Source organism: Pseudorca crassidens, chromosome 13 (assembly GCF_039906515.1).
Source record: "Pseudorca crassidens isolate mPseCra1 chromosome 13, mPseCra1.hap1, whole genome shotgun sequence".
NCBI lineage: Eukaryota > Metazoa > Chordata > Mammalia > Artiodactyla > Delphinidae > Pseudorca > Pseudorca crassidens.
Genome location: NC_090308.1, coordinates 38,677,722 through 38,694,536, shown reverse-complemented (window position 1 = coordinate 38,694,536; position 16,815 = coordinate 38,677,722). Strand labels below are relative to the sequence as shown.

Genomic DNA, 16,815 nt, shown 5'->3' with positions numbered 1-16,815 from the left:
TTGTTCTAACTCAGTTTTTCTGCTATTGATTCCTTCTAGAGAATTTTAAATTTCATTTATTGTGTGGTTCATCATTGTTTGTTTGCTCTTTAGTCCTTCTAGGTCCTTGTTAAATATTTCTTTTATTCTCTCCATTCTATTTCCAAGATTTTGGATCATCTTTACTATCATTACTCTGAATTCTTTTTCAGGTAGACTGACTATTTCCTCTTCATTTTTTGGTCTGGTGGGTTTTTACCTTGCTCCTTCATCCACTGTGTGTTTCTCTCTCTTCTCATTTTACTTAACTTACTGTGTTTGGGATCTCCTTTTCTCAGGCTGCAGGTTCGTAGTTCCTGTTGTTTTGGTGGTCTTCCCCCAGTGGCTAAGGTTGGTTCAGTGGGTTGTGTAGGCTTCCAGTTGGGGGGAACTATTGCCTGTGTTCTGGTGGATGATGCTGGATCTTGTCTTTCTGGTGGGCAGAACCGCATCAGGTGGTGTGTTTTGTGGTGTCTGTGATCTTATTATGATTTTAGGCAGCCTCTCTCTTAATGGGTAGAGCTGTGTTCCTGTCTTGCTAGTTTTTTGGCATAGGATGTCCAGCACTGTTGCTTGCTGGTCATTGAGTGGAGCTGGGTCTCAGCGTTGAGATGGTGATCTCTGGGAGAGCTTTCACTGTTTGATATTACGTGGAGCCGGGAGGTCTCCAATGTCTTCAGGACCAATGTCCTGAACTTGGCTCTCCCACCTCAGAGGCATAGGCCTGACACCCGGCCAGAGCACCAAGACCCTGTCAGCCACACAGCTCAGAAGAAAAAGGAGAAAAAAAATAAAGAAAGAAAGAAAAAATATATATATATAATAAAGTTATTAAAATAATAAAAATTTTTAAATTATTAAAAATAAAAAGTACTAAAAAAAGAAAGAAGAGAGCACCCAAACCAATAAACAAATCCACCAATGATAACAAGTGTTAAAAACTATACTAAAGGGCTTCCCTGGTGGTGCAGTGGTTGAGAGTCCGCCTGCTGATGCAGGGGACACGGGTTCGTGCCCCGGTCCGGGAAGATCCCACATGCCGTGGAGCGGCTGAGCCCGTGAGCCATGGCCGCTGAGCATGCACGTCTGGAGCCTGTGCTCCGCAATGGGAGAGGCCACAACAGTGAGAGGCCCGCGTACCGCAAAAAAAAAAAAAAAAAAAAGTGACAGACAGAACCCTAGGACAAATGGTAAAAGCAAAGATGTACAAACAAAATCACACAAAGAAACATACACATACACACACAAAAAGAGAAAAAGGAAAAATATATATATATCTACATATATTAAAAAAAAGAAAGACAGCAACCAAATCATTAAACAAATGTACCAATGATAATAAACTCTAAATACTAAACTAAGATAAACATAAAGCCAGAAACAAATTAGATGCAGAAAGCAAACCCCAAGTCTCCAGTTGCTCCCAAAGTCCACCGCCTCAATTTTAGGATGATTCATTGTCTATTCCGGTATTCCACAGATGCAGGGTACATCAAGTTGATTGTGGAGATTTAATCCACTGCTCGTGAGGATGCTGGGAGAGATTTCCCTTTCTATTCTTTGTTCGCACAGCTCCTGGGGTTCAGCTTTGGATTTAGCCCCACCTCTGCACGTAGGTCGCCTGAGGACATCTGTTCCCTCCCAGACAGGACGGGGTTAAAGAGCAGCTGATTAGGGGGCTCTGGCTCACTCAGGCCAGGGGCAGGGAGGGGTTCGGAATACGGGGTGAGCCTGGCGGCAGAGGCCGGAATGACATTGCAACAGCCTGAGGCGCATGTGTGTTCTCTCGGGAAATTGTCCCTTGATCATGGGACCCTGGCAGTGGTGGGCTGCACAGGCTCCTGGGAGGGGAGGTGTGGATAATGACCTGTGCTTTCACACAGGCTTCTTGGTGGCTGCACCAGCAGCCTTAGCATTTCATGCCCGTCTCTGGGGTCCGCGCTGATAGCAACAGCTCGTGCCCGTCTCTGGAGCTCATTTAGGCGGTGCTCTGAATCCCCTCTCCTCGCGCACCCTGAAGCAATGGTCTCTTGTCTCTTTGGCAGGTCCAGACTTTTCCCCAGACTCCCTCCCAGCTAGCTGTGGTGCACTAGCCCCCTTCAGGCTGTGTTCACACCGCCAGTCCCCTCTCTGGGATCCAACCGAAGCTGAAGCCTCAGCTCCCAGCCCCCGCCCATCCCAGCGGACGAGCAGACAAGCCTCTCGGGCTGGTGAGTGCTGGTCAGCACCAATCTTCTGTGTGGGAATCTCTCCGCTTTGCCCTCTGCACCCCTGTTGCTGCACTCTCCTCCATGGCTCTGAAGCTTCGCCCCCACCACCCACCCATTTCCACCAGTGAAGGGTCTTCCTAGTGTGTGGAAACTTTTCCTCCTTCACAGCTCCCTCCCAGAGGTGCAGGTCCCATCCATATTCTTTTGTCTCTGTTTCTTCTTTTTTCTTTTGCCCTACCCAGGTAAGTGGGGAGTATCTTGCCTTTTGGGAAGTGTGAGGTCTTCTGCCAGCGTTCAGTAGGTGTTCTGTAGGAGCTGTTCCACATGTAGATGTATTTCTGATGTATTTGCTGGGAGGAGGGTGATCTCCATGTCTTATTCCTCTGCCATCTTGAAGTTCTCCCCAGTCCTGATATTTTTGAGAGTAACGGTCACTAGTTTTTTTAATTCATAAATTATAGATTGTTTAATGTTCTTGTTATCTGTCTCAAAGAAAGATATAGAGATGATTCTTTTTATAAATAATTATTTGCTTCTGTTAAGTACAATTAAGGATCATAGAGTTAAAGGCAGGCGAATTGGTGAAACATCATTCAAAACTCACTCATATTTGCAAGTTACACTGAAATATTTAAAGGCTTTCTCTTAGTATCTTCCAGATAACTAAAAATTATTTTTCTTATGCCATACTCAGACTTTCATACTTATATTGAAATGTCAGCAATCCTAAATCATGAGAAATTTAAATGGAACTTTCAAACAAAAAGAGACCTTAGAAATCCAATTGAACACATTTAAATGAATAAATGGAGGTGCAAAAGGCCAAAGACTTGTCAAGATCACACATAGTTAGTGGAAGACATCTGATTCAAACATAAGTCACTAAAATCCTAGCATTGTTCTTTCTCGCCAAGCTTCCTATTGAACAATGAAGTGTCTCTTAACCTTAGAATATATTTCACACACAAGAAAGCATGAAGACATAAGGAGGAAGACAACTCCAATGGAAACTCCTAGCTATTAAAGCACAGGTTTATGAATTTCGCTAGGATGAAAATACTCAACACAAGTAAGAAATATATAGTCGTAAAATCACAGATATTTCTAGCTCTAAATAAAATATGTTTTAAAGAATCTTAAATCCTGTTTCTTAATATTCAACAGACTCTTTTCAAAGTTAACTGAACTTAAAATTAGATAGGTCAGCATTCTATTTCTTTGCATGCCTCTCTCCTTTTGAAATACAAATTATAAAAATCTTTCCCATGACCTGAAATACAACAACTCAAATGTTGTCTTGTGTTAAATATAACTCCATAATTATGCACTATCTATAGTGCTCATGTGTTGTACAGTATGTATTTTTTTTCAAGTCAACAATTCTCCATTGAAAGGAAAATATCTCTTATTCTGGGGCTTGTACTGAGGAAAATGCATTTTAGAAAAATTATTTTTCCCCACAATAGTTCCACAATTTTGCCTGACTACTATTCTGGCTTAAACTTGGAACCACAAGATTAAAGTCTAATGTTTATAGTCTTTTCATTTTATTTCTCTGGACTGCCTATAATCCCTTCTAATCATTTCAGCTATGGCAATTTTACCTACTGCAATAATGCCTGCTCCAACATACAGGTTTTATGTGTGTAGCTATGTTATTCCACTGGTTTGGCATGTTTGTGTCACATTATCAAGTCTGAGTTTTCTCAGTGGGCCTTCTTTGAGCTTTGTAGTCATTATTTTGAAGTACTGCTTCTTGCTGAAATGTTGGTTCTGTCCAAACAGTCCACTGTAATCTTGTTCTATGCATTATTCTTCTTCTTTATCAGACGAAAATTTTAAATATGAATGAAACAAGCCCCCATTTGCCTTTGCCTTTCAACTTTATATCTAAGAGAAAGTATAAACATAGTTCTGTACTATTAAGTAATATATAAAGCCATACTTTTTAATATAAAGATATACTAGACAAGACCTATCAAATAAGTAAAAGCACGTTAGATATTTCTAAATCAAAAATAGGGTAAAAGCTCTTCTAGAAGAATATTTGTCAAACCAAGAAACTCAACAAAGTACCTCAGATTCAACGTAGGAAATAAAAGTAAAATATTAAACTGTGAGCAGAAAAACCATGGAAGCATCTAAGCTTCATGTTTCAATAAAGACCTTGAGATTTAAAATACTAATACATTTAAAATACTAATAGCAACTGCTATTCAAGATTGGCTTATAAATTCAAAAAAACATATTTCATAAGCTACCAGAGCCTATTACTTCATTTTGCAAAATTCATACATGAACTGCCACACTTGTAACTTCAGAGAAATTGTAGAATGATTCTGAAGAAAGAGACAGGACTGTCTGAAAATGGACTAGTGAGGATTTTCCAGGTTGCTACTCTTTCACTCTTCTCATGGGATTCAAAGTGGCTACTGCCCTGACTGATATTAAAGTGTCATTTTCAAGTGCCATTGTGGCCCACTGCATCTGCTATCTTTCCAGGTAATAGAATTCTGGAAACCTAGTTCGATGAGCATTAGGAAGACATGGGATTAGACTAAAATACTGAATGCCTCAGGGACACATGCTAGGCAGGAAGCTCAAAATCCAGGAGCTTTAAAGAAGACTATTTTGGAGTATCACACAGGTTCAAAATGTTTTTGAAGTTCCTGACCAGAAGACCCTGGTCAAATTACGGGAAATTAAACATTGTCAAGATGATAATTGCAATAATTTAAATCTGTAAAATAGCCTTGAATGCAATTATTAATAGAATGACAATGAAATAAATGTTTCTCGTATTCTGTAGAAACCAACCATCATCAAATGAAGAAATATATTCATATAATGCTAAATGATCAATAATAACTATGCGGTAGTTTCTCTTAATCTGCCTCAACTCTTCTGAATTTGTATAAAAGAACATTTCAAAATCAAAAGTTTTTTTTAAAATTTTTGTTTTATATTGTAGTATATAGTTGATTAACAAACAATGTTGTATTAGTTTCAGGTGTACAGGAGATTATCAAAGTTATTTTTAATGACTGAGCAGCTAATTAAGCATTAACAAAGGCCATTGCCATTTACATGACAAAATCCAGAAGTCCTTCAGGACTAATTAGGTGACATCAACCCTCAATTCTCCCTAATGAGGCCTTTGTAAGTCTTAGAACTATTTAACTTTTTAAACTTGAAAGCTATATAGATCTGTCAGAGTTTGTCCTTTTAATTGAAATAATATTTTATATTTAGCCTTTAAAGTGTTAAGAAAAGTCTCTGACGTTAAAAATTCAGTGTCAGTGTAAGTTAATAAGGAACTTTATGAAAGCCGCTAAAGCAGTTCTCCAACTCATAGAAGATAAGAACAGCCTACGAACATTCAAGGGAATGTTTCAATAATTAAGTCTTTTATTTGGTACCTTTTTAATTATTTAACTCCAAAAATCCAAGTCTATTTCTAGACCCCATTCATTCAACTACATGTTTTTCATCCTGTTTTTACAAAGTGACTCAACCTCTATTTATTTTTTTAAATGATTATAACATACGTGGAAATGTGGTCACCTGTGATTCATCCTGTGCCTGTATGGCACTGACCATGTGGAAGTGAATCAGAGGTTGGACTCTATTCTCATCATGACTGATCAACTTGGTAGTATGTTCATTTTCACGCTGAAACAAGCAATGTGAAATCAGAGAACAATGTTAAGGAATAAACATTTGTTTTGAATCCCTTAATCAGAAAAAGCTAAAATTTCATAATAACAAGTATGAATGTTTCACTTTAAGAGCTAAAGCCATATCTACATATGGGATTTGTTGTGAAAGACTTTCAATTTTCTCTCTGAATGCATTTGTGTGGACAAGACAAAACATTAGGTCATCTCTGAAGAGAAGTAATTGAAAAGGTTCTATGCTCAGGCCCATGTTACCAAAGGCAACTAAATCTTGAATGCTTTGAATTTGTTATGACCAATGTATAGATTATAATGCTATACATTGACTGGGCAACATTTAATATTTTAAATTTTGAGAAACTGACCTTTCATATACTTTTTCTCTTCTTTCCCCCTCATGAAAATCATAGTTATCATTAAGAATTAACCAAGTTATACTTTCAAGAAAATTTAAAAATACTTATAGATACTATTCTTAGATGTATACTTTAGAAAGGAAAATTACTTCTTTAAACCAAGATTTCAAGCTTAAAAAGTCACAGAAGTTTATCATGTACCTTATTTGCAATATCTCCACCTGAAAAGTGAAAATATATATATACTCATTGTGTCCAAATCAATTAAAACTGGTTTTAGTTTTTTAAACATAATTATTTAGCATTTGAAGTTGCTAAAGATTATGTACAATGGATATTTTTTAATCTCATATAGTTTGTGATCTTTAGTCTTGTGTGCTAAAATATCCAATTGTTACCAGTTGCCTTTTGTACACTAAGATTGCATAAAGTGTCTCATTTGATTTAAATTACAGAAAATGTTTTCAACATCTATGTTTTCTGTGTCTCCTTTTTACAATGTTTTCAACATCTATGTTTTCTGTGCCTCCCTTTTACAATACTAACCTGAATAAATGCTATGCCCCTTTCCTTAGAGGAGAATATGATTTGGTATCTAAAAGAAAATTCAATACAGGCTAGCATACAATCAACTTTTATTTCCTAAGTAAAAATTTAGTAAAAAATCAGTATTAAAGGTTTTTCTTTTGAAACCCTAAAGGCAATAATGGCATCAATGTAGGTATAAGGTAGTACTGGTTTATTTTCATATTTAGGTGCTAAATGGTAAAATTTGGAGGGGAAATACCAAAGAGAAGCAGCTAGGAATGGTCCTGCTTTGTGGTTTGGCTTGCATGGTGCAAGGCCCCCATAAGCACAGGAAGACAATATAGCTAGCACTATAAAATACAGAGAGGAAAACTTAAACACTGGACAGTAGTTGATAAATCTAGTAAATACTAACATCACTATTAACATAGTAGCAATCCATACTCACTTCTCCCCAACTTTCACCACACTTCCAGGGCAGAAGAACAAATAGAACTTGTCTGTGTCTTCAGAGTGAATAGTGAGCTACAACTGTCTCAACAAGTTTGAAGCAGTGTAAATTATCAGGACCCAAAAGAGAATAAGAAAATAAGAACTTGATTTTGATTTCTAAAAAGGAAAAACGTATAAAATAAAGCACAGGCAAGACTCAGGAAGCAGTTCAGAGGCAGAACTTTCTGAGACGCCCTAAAGCAATGGGACACAGCAAGAGGGATCCTATATACTATGCCCATGGCTGAGAGCCTGGATGGGAGAATGTGTTAGGATGCTGACTAAAAAAAATTTCCCAATAGTTTTTCCATGTAAACATGTACCTGCAGGAGTTTTACTTAAATTTTCTCTTTAAAGAGTAATAAGATGGAAGCAGCCCTACCTTATATTAAAACATACTATAAAGGTACTATAATTAAAAGAGTTTGGTGTTGCTATAAGGACAGAAATAATCAATAAAACAGAAGAAACACTATGAATACTTAATATTAATTTTAATAATATATTACATAATATAAGGAGGTCAAATGAACAAGGAAAGAAAATCACTTTCAATAAATGGCTCTGAGACAATTAGCTATTTTGGCTACAAATCACTTTAGATCATGTTTTCATATAAACCAAAATAAATTTCAAGTGATAAAAACTATGTTAAGATAAAATGCTAGAATAAAATAGTGACTTTTTACTAGCCCCTGAATAAGAAGGACACTCTAAATTTAAATTAGTGAGATAAATCATAAAGGAGTAATATATTTGACTTCACAGAAAGGTCAAATTTCGGTGCACAAAAAATAGCAAAAACAAATGTAAAGTGAATTAATTCTTTGAAGGGATTGATGTATTGTCATCCAACACAGAGCAGATTAAGGATTCTTCCAAAAATGACAGTTTCACCTTTTTCATGTCACCAAACCTTGCTCTCAGCTGCTGGGACATAAGAGTTCTAGTTCCCTATTTATAACTTCCAACTTCTGCTGCTGCTAGAGAATGTACAAATAAAAATAGTAATGTAGAGATAAAACTCGATTAGGTACTAGCATAATATAACATTTTTAGGAAAATATTGTATAAGCTACTTTTTTAGCTTATACAGTCAATTTTCACCAGATACTGTCTATTACAATACAAATTATGCAACTGTTGTAACAGTTCACATCCTCAAGTCAGGAGCCTTGGAATTCCCAGCAGAAATCATTTTAGTTTTCATTTCTCTTCCTTGGGGAAGAACACCTTTTGTATTCTCTATTTTGTATATATATTTTTTGTTTATATATATTTGTGTATATTTTGTGTATATATATGTTCAAAAATATATATGATAGAGAACTTTTTTTTGAAGATTTTCTTTTGATGTGAACCACTTTTTAAAGTTTTTATTGAATTTGTTACAACATAGCTTCTGTTTTATGTTTTGGTTTTTTGGCTGCCAGGCATGTGGGATCTTAGCTCCCTGACCAGGGATTGAACCTGTACCCCCTGCATTGGAAGATGAAATCTTAACCACTGGACCACCAGGGAAGTCCCTGAAAGGGAATTTTTTCATTTAAGGGAAAAATTCTTTCTTTAACTATATAAGGGATTTTATAATTAGGGAAAAATTGTTCTTTTTGCATACAATTTTGTCACATGAAATCAAATTAAGGGTGTCCACCTGACATTGTTTTATAAAGCCATGCAAATTTAAAACATGTTAGATCGAAGATAATCAAAGCACTCTTCATAATAAATGATGCTTTGCTTTTACTTTTACCTGGATTTCAAGTCCAGAGTGTAAATTAGACTTCAGGTTTATGAAACAGCTTGATTAGCAACCATTCTAGGAATTCATGAATCTATAATAAGAATAATCACTAATCAAGTATGCAACTATGTGGCAGGCACAGTGCTTAAGCGTTAACTGAACTTTAATCTTTACCGTAATCACATGAATTAAGGACTTTCATTATTAGCATTATAGGGAAAAATATCTAAATAAAGATATAAATTTGTAGATTTAGTCTAAATATTGGGATCAAATTTTGGAGGACACTTAAAAACCATTCAGTTGCAGGAAAATTATCCATCATTTGGGTTTTTGTGATTATTGTTTTATTCAATTACTAGAAAATTTTCTACGAATATATGATGTTTAGTTATTAATTATTACTCTTTCACTCATAGAACTTTGATTTTAAGTGAAGAAATTCCATATGCAATTTCCTTTGTAGCATACCACAGTATCTCACATAACTTCATGTAGGTAAAAACAGCAGGATATTAGCCCTTTAGAAATAAAAATTTGTTTTCATTTAGGAAAACAAAGTTCTCCTTTTAATAAAAAGCCCCCAAAAAAGTGATCCCTAAACAGAAAAAAATTATTTTAGAAATTATTGTGTATCTGCAGAATTATTTCCCCTACATATCTATCATCTGATGCCAGCATATTTTTCAGCAGTTACCACCTGTTAGAATTCATGTTTTTGGATGAGTGATCAATTAATTTTTATCATGTTGATTTTCCCCAGCAAGCTATAGGTTCACATCAGCTGCAAAAATTTTCTAAACTGAGCAAAGCCTCCATAGGAGAAGTCAGGATATAATCTTTCAAACACAGTGTAACTCTGTAGGAGTCTATTCAGGAATTTGAGAAAGAACTGTGAGAGAGTAAGTTTGTAGCATGTACGCTGTTTGCAAACCTGACCTTAAAAAGTGATTAAAGTCCACATATAAATGACTATACTTAACTCTTGTATAGCACTTCTGATTTACTAAGTTTAGTGAATTTGCCAAAATTTATCCTAGGCTAAATACATATTACTAGCTATCCTACAAAAGAATTTAAGTCAGAAGCTTGGAACGAGTTGTTCAAGGGGCACCCTACGTGAGTGCCAAGTTGGTTATACAGCTTTTATAGTCTCCTAACCAAAAGTCAATAATACTGAGGGTATCCCTACAGTCAAATATTGATAACACATAGATTTCCTCCAATAGATTGGATTTATTCCGTGTCGTCTTTCCAAAAGGGATTGAAGTTGAATGTTTAAGAGTTTGAACAGACAATTTGACATATGTTTGCATAACTATGATTCCCTCAGAGAAGTCTGATGAAAATAAAACCAAATTTTTGTTAGATTTTGCAAGGACTTAACCAGTTGCTCCCTAAACTACCAGAAAATACAAATCAAAGTGGAACTTGTATTCCACACATGACTCAAAGGGGCTCATATCACATCAGAACTCCATTGCTCTCCATTCATAACAATCATGCTACAAAGTAAGTAAAAATTCTATCTCCCTCTTACATATGTCTTTCATTTTTCCTCAGCCAAAGGCCCCTCATTTATTCCATTAATCTAACATAAAAGCATTTCGTGCATTGCAAAATGAAACTTCATTACACAAATGGGTTTACATTCAGTGGCAGAGACCTTATCCTCTAGTTTCCTTTCTGTTATCCTTCCTTTTAGGAACACTCTTCTCCTCCTCAAGATATGATCACCCAACTAGAGTTCCCAGCATTCCTTGCAGCCTCATGTGACCATGTGATTTGCCTCTTGCTAATGGTAATTAAGCAAGAGTAATGTGGGCAACTTCAGCCTTCTATCTTTAAAAGGGAAAAATCACTTGCCCTCTAATTCTCTTTCCACATCTCACAGTAGATAAAGCAAACAGTGGTGAGCCAGTGTCCACCAAGCAATTGAAGACAACTTTAGGGAATAGCAGAGCAACAATATAGAAAGAACCCGGGTTCCTAAATGACTCAGCAGCCTCCCTCTAGTTAGTTACATTAAACATCTACTTTGTTTGAGCCACTGTGTTTTAGGATTTCCTTGTCACAGCCTCTTATCTGTATCCCCAAATACAATTATTCAAATTAGAACTCCTTTCATCTCATTTCTACTGTTGACACTTTTGTCTGTGTTGAAACATTGCTGCTGGTGATAGTTTCACCCAAGTATGTAGCAAAAGACTATTATGGGGTCAGTATCGCTTCTCTTTTTGGACAAACATGCTTATTTTGTACTATATACCTGAGCCACTGGGTTTATACAAACTTGGGGCATCCAGGCTGCTACCCTTTAGCCCCATGATATTTGTTTTTAATCATTTTATTATAACATCAATGCTGTTTGAAGTTTTTCTTCACTGTGTTCTTGTAATGAATCTTATTTCTGCCTTTTTTATTATCATCATAGAACACTTATTTGTGTGTCTGTTTATAATCCATAATCTGCATATGTATGACCAAGGACAATCTGCCAATAGTATTTATTTCACTGATAATCACCAAATTTCCTGATAGATCCTCCCAAGCTCTCCCATTGGACTAATGCTGGATATACAAGACCTACAGCAGCAGTGTTACTGCAGGTGTTAGTCCAAGTTACTGTGGCCCCAGTATACACATATTCATGATGCAAGCTTTGTTGATAACGTTCTACAACGTGGATTTACTACAAGCAAAAAGATAGTTATTCTCTTTAATCCTTTTTTTTAAGGCAAATGTTAAAGTCTCAATGAAATGATGTACAACTGTATTGAAAAAGACTTACATAGTATCTGTTATTTTTCATCTTTCTTACAGCTAGAAAAACAAATGCCTAATGCCTTTCCTTTCATTTTTGGGCTCACAAATTAGAGTATTTTCAAAGAGAAAAGACCCTTAAGGACTTCTTTTCTAGGAGTTTTTAAACTGTGTTCCTGGCACCCTAGGACTCCAGAGCAGTATCTTAAAGTATGCCTAAAGAGCGGTTGGTGGAGGAGGCTGAGTGGTAGGGACCAGAGGCTCCCACCCTGCTTCAGATCAGTTTTCTTTAATCTTTAAGATGTTAGGGTTCCGTTTGAGATTTCATTTCTTAAATGTGTTTTCTAATATTTGAAAAGTGCTAATCTAGTCCAAACCAAATGAGGGAACTAAGAGCTCAAGGGAATAAGATTTACTCATGAAGTAAGAGCAGATTTGTGGTGAAGTTAAGATGGGATCCTAGTCTTTTGACATCTTGTCCAGAATTTTTATACCAAAGCTACAGAGATGATTTAATAAAATGTGGGCGTTCAACCACACACAGTTAAAGTGACATAGCTATTCTGGTATTCATGTGACTTATAGGAGTTTCAACAATAACTTCAAATTTCCCTGTATTTTTCATCTGGCTTTTAGTTCAGAATAGTGCTAAATGTTTTGATTTCTGTATCCAGCAATTAAGATTAGTATTAATATTTTTCTACTTTAGAAAAAGCAACTTTTTTAATTTAAAAAATTATGACTGCTCTAAAAAATTTTTTTTAAAGAAGGAAATTATGACATAGCAGAATGCACAGGACTCTAATAGGAAACATGATTCTAAATACTGCTCTGCCATCAAAGAAACAGCTTTGTGCCCTTTCTTTGCCAATCATGTCATCTTGACAGACCTCAAATTTCTTAGTTTTTAATGTGATTAGTCTATACAGCTTATAAGGTTTCTTCCAGATCTAAAAATCTAGAACTCTCTTTTCTAGGTTAATCCTGTCCATCTGCAGATCAAGCAATAAAGTGTATAATTATTCAGTGTATATCTCTGTGCATAATGTATGTATGTATGTTTTAGCATATGCCTACAAATCAAGGAATCTTCAAGCTTTTAATTTTATGGCTCTATTTTATGGGGTTTTTCCATTTTTAAAAATATACTGTTATTTGCATTCAATAAATTCACCCTTTTAAGTGTAGAGTTCTGTGAGTTTTTATGAACATTTACAGTTACATAATCACCACCAAAATCAAGACATATAACAATTCCATCATGCCAAAAAATTCCCACCTCCCTTTAGAGTCAACTTCACACCATACTTATTCCCTAACAACTACAGCTCTGTTTTCTGTCATTGTAGTTTCACCTTTGCTTCTTTATGTATTTTTTTTTAATCTTGAGAGTCCTACTTTTTTACTTTCATCTGTAGTTCTGAAAGTTAAATAGTATACACTGCACCTACCCTGATGGTTGCCTTATATCTTGTTTAATTTTAACAACAAAATTGACAATAATTCTGAGATGCAGACATCACTACACTGACTTTATATATGAGGAAACTGAGACTCGTAGAAGTAATTTTCCAGGGTAACAGAGCTAGTAAACAAAGAACCCCAGCTCCTTAATGACCACAGCACCACAATACACACCCTGATATAGCCGCTCTCCAGACTTCTTGTACATGAGAGCAAAATAAACTTTTTTTTGTTTGAGCCTCTGTTATTTTGAGTTTTCTGCTACATGAAGCCAAATCTAACCTCATTTGTTTTGGATCCTCCTTTTTGAGCATCTTTTTCTCAGGACACATGCTAATCTCTCCAGCAGGCTTACCAGACCCAGGGAGAGATCATAGTTTAATTACATTTTCGGAGCCTTAAATGTGGCCACAGGTCAAAGTGTTATCTCAAATTCTTATTTTTAAAATCTCCATCTATTGGAATCTAAGTCTGTATTTCAATTAGTTCCAAACCCAGAGGAGGACAGGGATGATATTTATTGGAGCTCCTAAACGCCAACATTTATTTTCATTTTTAATTTACCAGATGATTGCCCGTTCTCCAATTTGTGTTACGTATAATTTTTAAAAACTGCTTAGTCTTCATTTTAGATGCATATTAAAAATACACTTTGCATCATACTCATATTCACAGAGGTGAGTTTGATTTAGCAGAGGCAACCCTGATGCTCAAATCGGACAAATCTACTTCATACTCACAGATGCAAGATCCACAGGCCAAAATTCTCTCCCTTTAACCCCCTTACAATATCATGTACAGTGGAACACAGCTCCCTGAACCAGCTTTCTTAATCTTAAGGCTATTGACATAAGAAAAATAGTGTCTCCTACAGGGAAGAAGGCTAGAGTGGTCTGTAAATAAAAAAAGATATTATATGGGAAGAACTGAGGACTACATTTTAAAACAGTGTGCCTTCACATGAGCATTTATGTTAAACAATCTGATGAAAGTTCATAAATATTTACTTCACATTGCAATCTGCATACATATTTTCATATCAGATATAGGAAGAATACAATTAAAACATCAAACCGTTACATACACAGTACACAAGCAAGTTACTTGAATGAGTAGGTTAAAAAAATAAGGTAGATTGTTAGGTTTTTTTTAGTGTTGGAATCAGTAACTTAAGAAAGGGAATATAATGTTATCTGGTATTATTAGATGATAGCATAACTAATCTTGTAGAAATGGGAAGGAAGTCATACTATGTACATTTCTCATGGAAGAAACTTTTTTCTACTCTCAGTATGAGTACGTGCTCTGGGGGACCAGTGGTTTTATTTTTTGCCTATGGACTTTCTCATTGTTGGACCTCACAGTGTTTTGCTCTTTTTTTTCAACTGCTAAAGCTAACGGACATATTTATGTACCCCTTCCAGGAAGCAGATATAAATTCATGACCTATGTTTTATATTCTAACATCATTCCAGAGGTCATCTTTTCTTTCTAATCTTATTTTCCTTTTGTTTTTTTAAATCATTTATCTTTTTAAATACAGATATTCCTGTACTATTTCTTAAATCATTCGTGGAAAAACACAAATTCTAAATTAATTAACTAGTAAACTATACTAATATTGGTATTTTTAGTTACCCGCTTAAGACACCTAAAATAATCAGGTATTAGAATAGAATGTGAATGATACTTATATTATCATCTTACCTCTATAAGATCAATAATCAGAGGATGTTAACAGAGTCCTTCACTGTCAATGGTATAAATTCTATTTAATTCATAGGGAAATAAAGACATGAGAAAGCAAATAAGTCTAATGGTTCAAAAATTAGAAACCTGATATTAATGCACTGTTACTGACTCCATGTTCAGACTAATATGTCAGTTATTCATCAACAGAATGAAAGTTAAAGTCAATCAGCTTTATTATTTTTAAAGTGTAGATATATTTAAATGTAACCATACGAATGTGTTTTGATTGGTTCAATTTCTTATTACAGATGAACTTGAGTTAAGAGAAAAATATATCTGCTAAAATATTTGCGTAGATATATGATTCACTATAGCAATATTTTACATAGAGTAAAATAAATCAAAAATGTTTTATGCTGATATCGTTTTTACTAACAGCTCAGGAGGAAAGGGAAGAGAAAACATCTATTCTTTTCAGAATCTTTTGCCTTTATTAGGTGCCCAGGCAATCTGTCTCTAAACCTTTCTGTCTTGTGCAAACATTCAACATCATTAGATTGAAATAGTTTAACTGAGGGAATTCCAATTTATACCTCTTCTAGATCAATTATTACATTTTAGTTGTTTTAAGTGCCTCCTCTCACTTTCCAAGGTGTCCTGATTTGAGAGGCATTATGTGGTCACCCTAAATATGATGGATTTCAGTAGCTCTCAGGAATGATAGATAGCAATAAGGTGCTTACTTCTAAAAGGCCATGATTCTGTTTCTGGGAGACAAAGATCTCTGAAAACTATGGCTAAACATTTTTATGAATTGTCACTTAAATTATCTAGCCTTAGAGCATATTTAGGGATTTCTGTACAAAGTGTATAAAAATAATTCTAGATCAAAGCTTTGAGAGGTTAAGTGACTTTCCCAAAGCCACACATTTACTAAGTGAGAGAGCTAGGATGCTATCCCAGATTTGTTGGATTCCAAAGACAGTGCCTTTAACTAGCTATGCTACAATAACACCCCCTACCTTAGTCCATAATTTTTGTCCAACTCACAGTTTGTTAGAACTCCACCATACAAGTGCTGGGACACTGCTCCCTCACTGCCCAATTCAACACCTCCCATAACCCCCATCGTGAGATCATGCCAACTCTAGTTTCTAATACTTCTATTCTTCTCTGCCAGACCAAAATTAACATTTTTTCTCATGACCTAACGTGAAGTTTGTAACAACAAGTGATAATAGGTAATCAGATAAATTAATCATTACTAATGGGTTGATATCGAATGTGCAATGTCTTCTCAGGGAAAGTTGTATTCTAACCATTTAAAATAAGTATTACAATATGGTAATTAAGGGGCAGTATAAATATTGCAAACTAAACATACGTCAGTCAGGTTAGAGGCATGAGAGTCAGCAGAAGGGCAGTATTTTGGGTCAACTGCATTCTGACATCTGTCAAAACTACTGCATAATCTTTTCAGCCCACTGCTATGTAAGTCAGATCTAGATATTGTCAGTCCATCATTAACAATATGTATGAAATTGCTCAAGTAGAATAATAGGGACAAAACCTTCAGTGTACTTCCCCCAAAAGTATAAAAATAGCAATATGCTTGCATTGGCCTAAACAAAGAGCTCACTGAGCCATGTACCTGCATAAGATAAACAACTCTGCAGTGCTTTACAGGTTTGCTGACTTTGTGAGAAAGTAACCAGGGCTAAGTGAAGAATGTCTATAAGAGCAAACATTCAGAATGAATGGTCAGTAAAATCTCAAATTGTATGCTATAGAATAATGTTGTAAATTATTTTCACATTTCACCTGCTTTAAAAAAAGTTTTATTCAGACCATAATTCTTTTAGTGTCCTGTC

General features: G+C 35.4%; 1 long non-coding RNA gene across 9 annotated transcripts in view; it reads left to right on the top strand.

The window, feature by feature from the left end:
• LOC137204586 (uncharacterized) overlaps positions 1-16,815 on the top strand; it is a 142,377-nt gene that overhangs the window by 71,303 nt on the left and 54,259 nt on the right. For 6 of the 9 annotated variants that reach the window (XR_010933732.1, XR_010933733.1, XR_010933736.1 and 3 more), the window contains one exon: positions 2,064-2,228. The exons of 1 other annotated variant lie outside the window; for it this stretch is intronic. This is a non-coding gene — a long non-coding RNA (uncharacterized lncRNA). Of the gene's footprint in view, positions 1-2,063; positions 2,229-8,714; positions 12,976-16,815 lie in introns of those variants that run through there. 2 more of the 9 variants (XR_010933739.1, XR_010933737.1) reach the window with 2 other exon arrangements.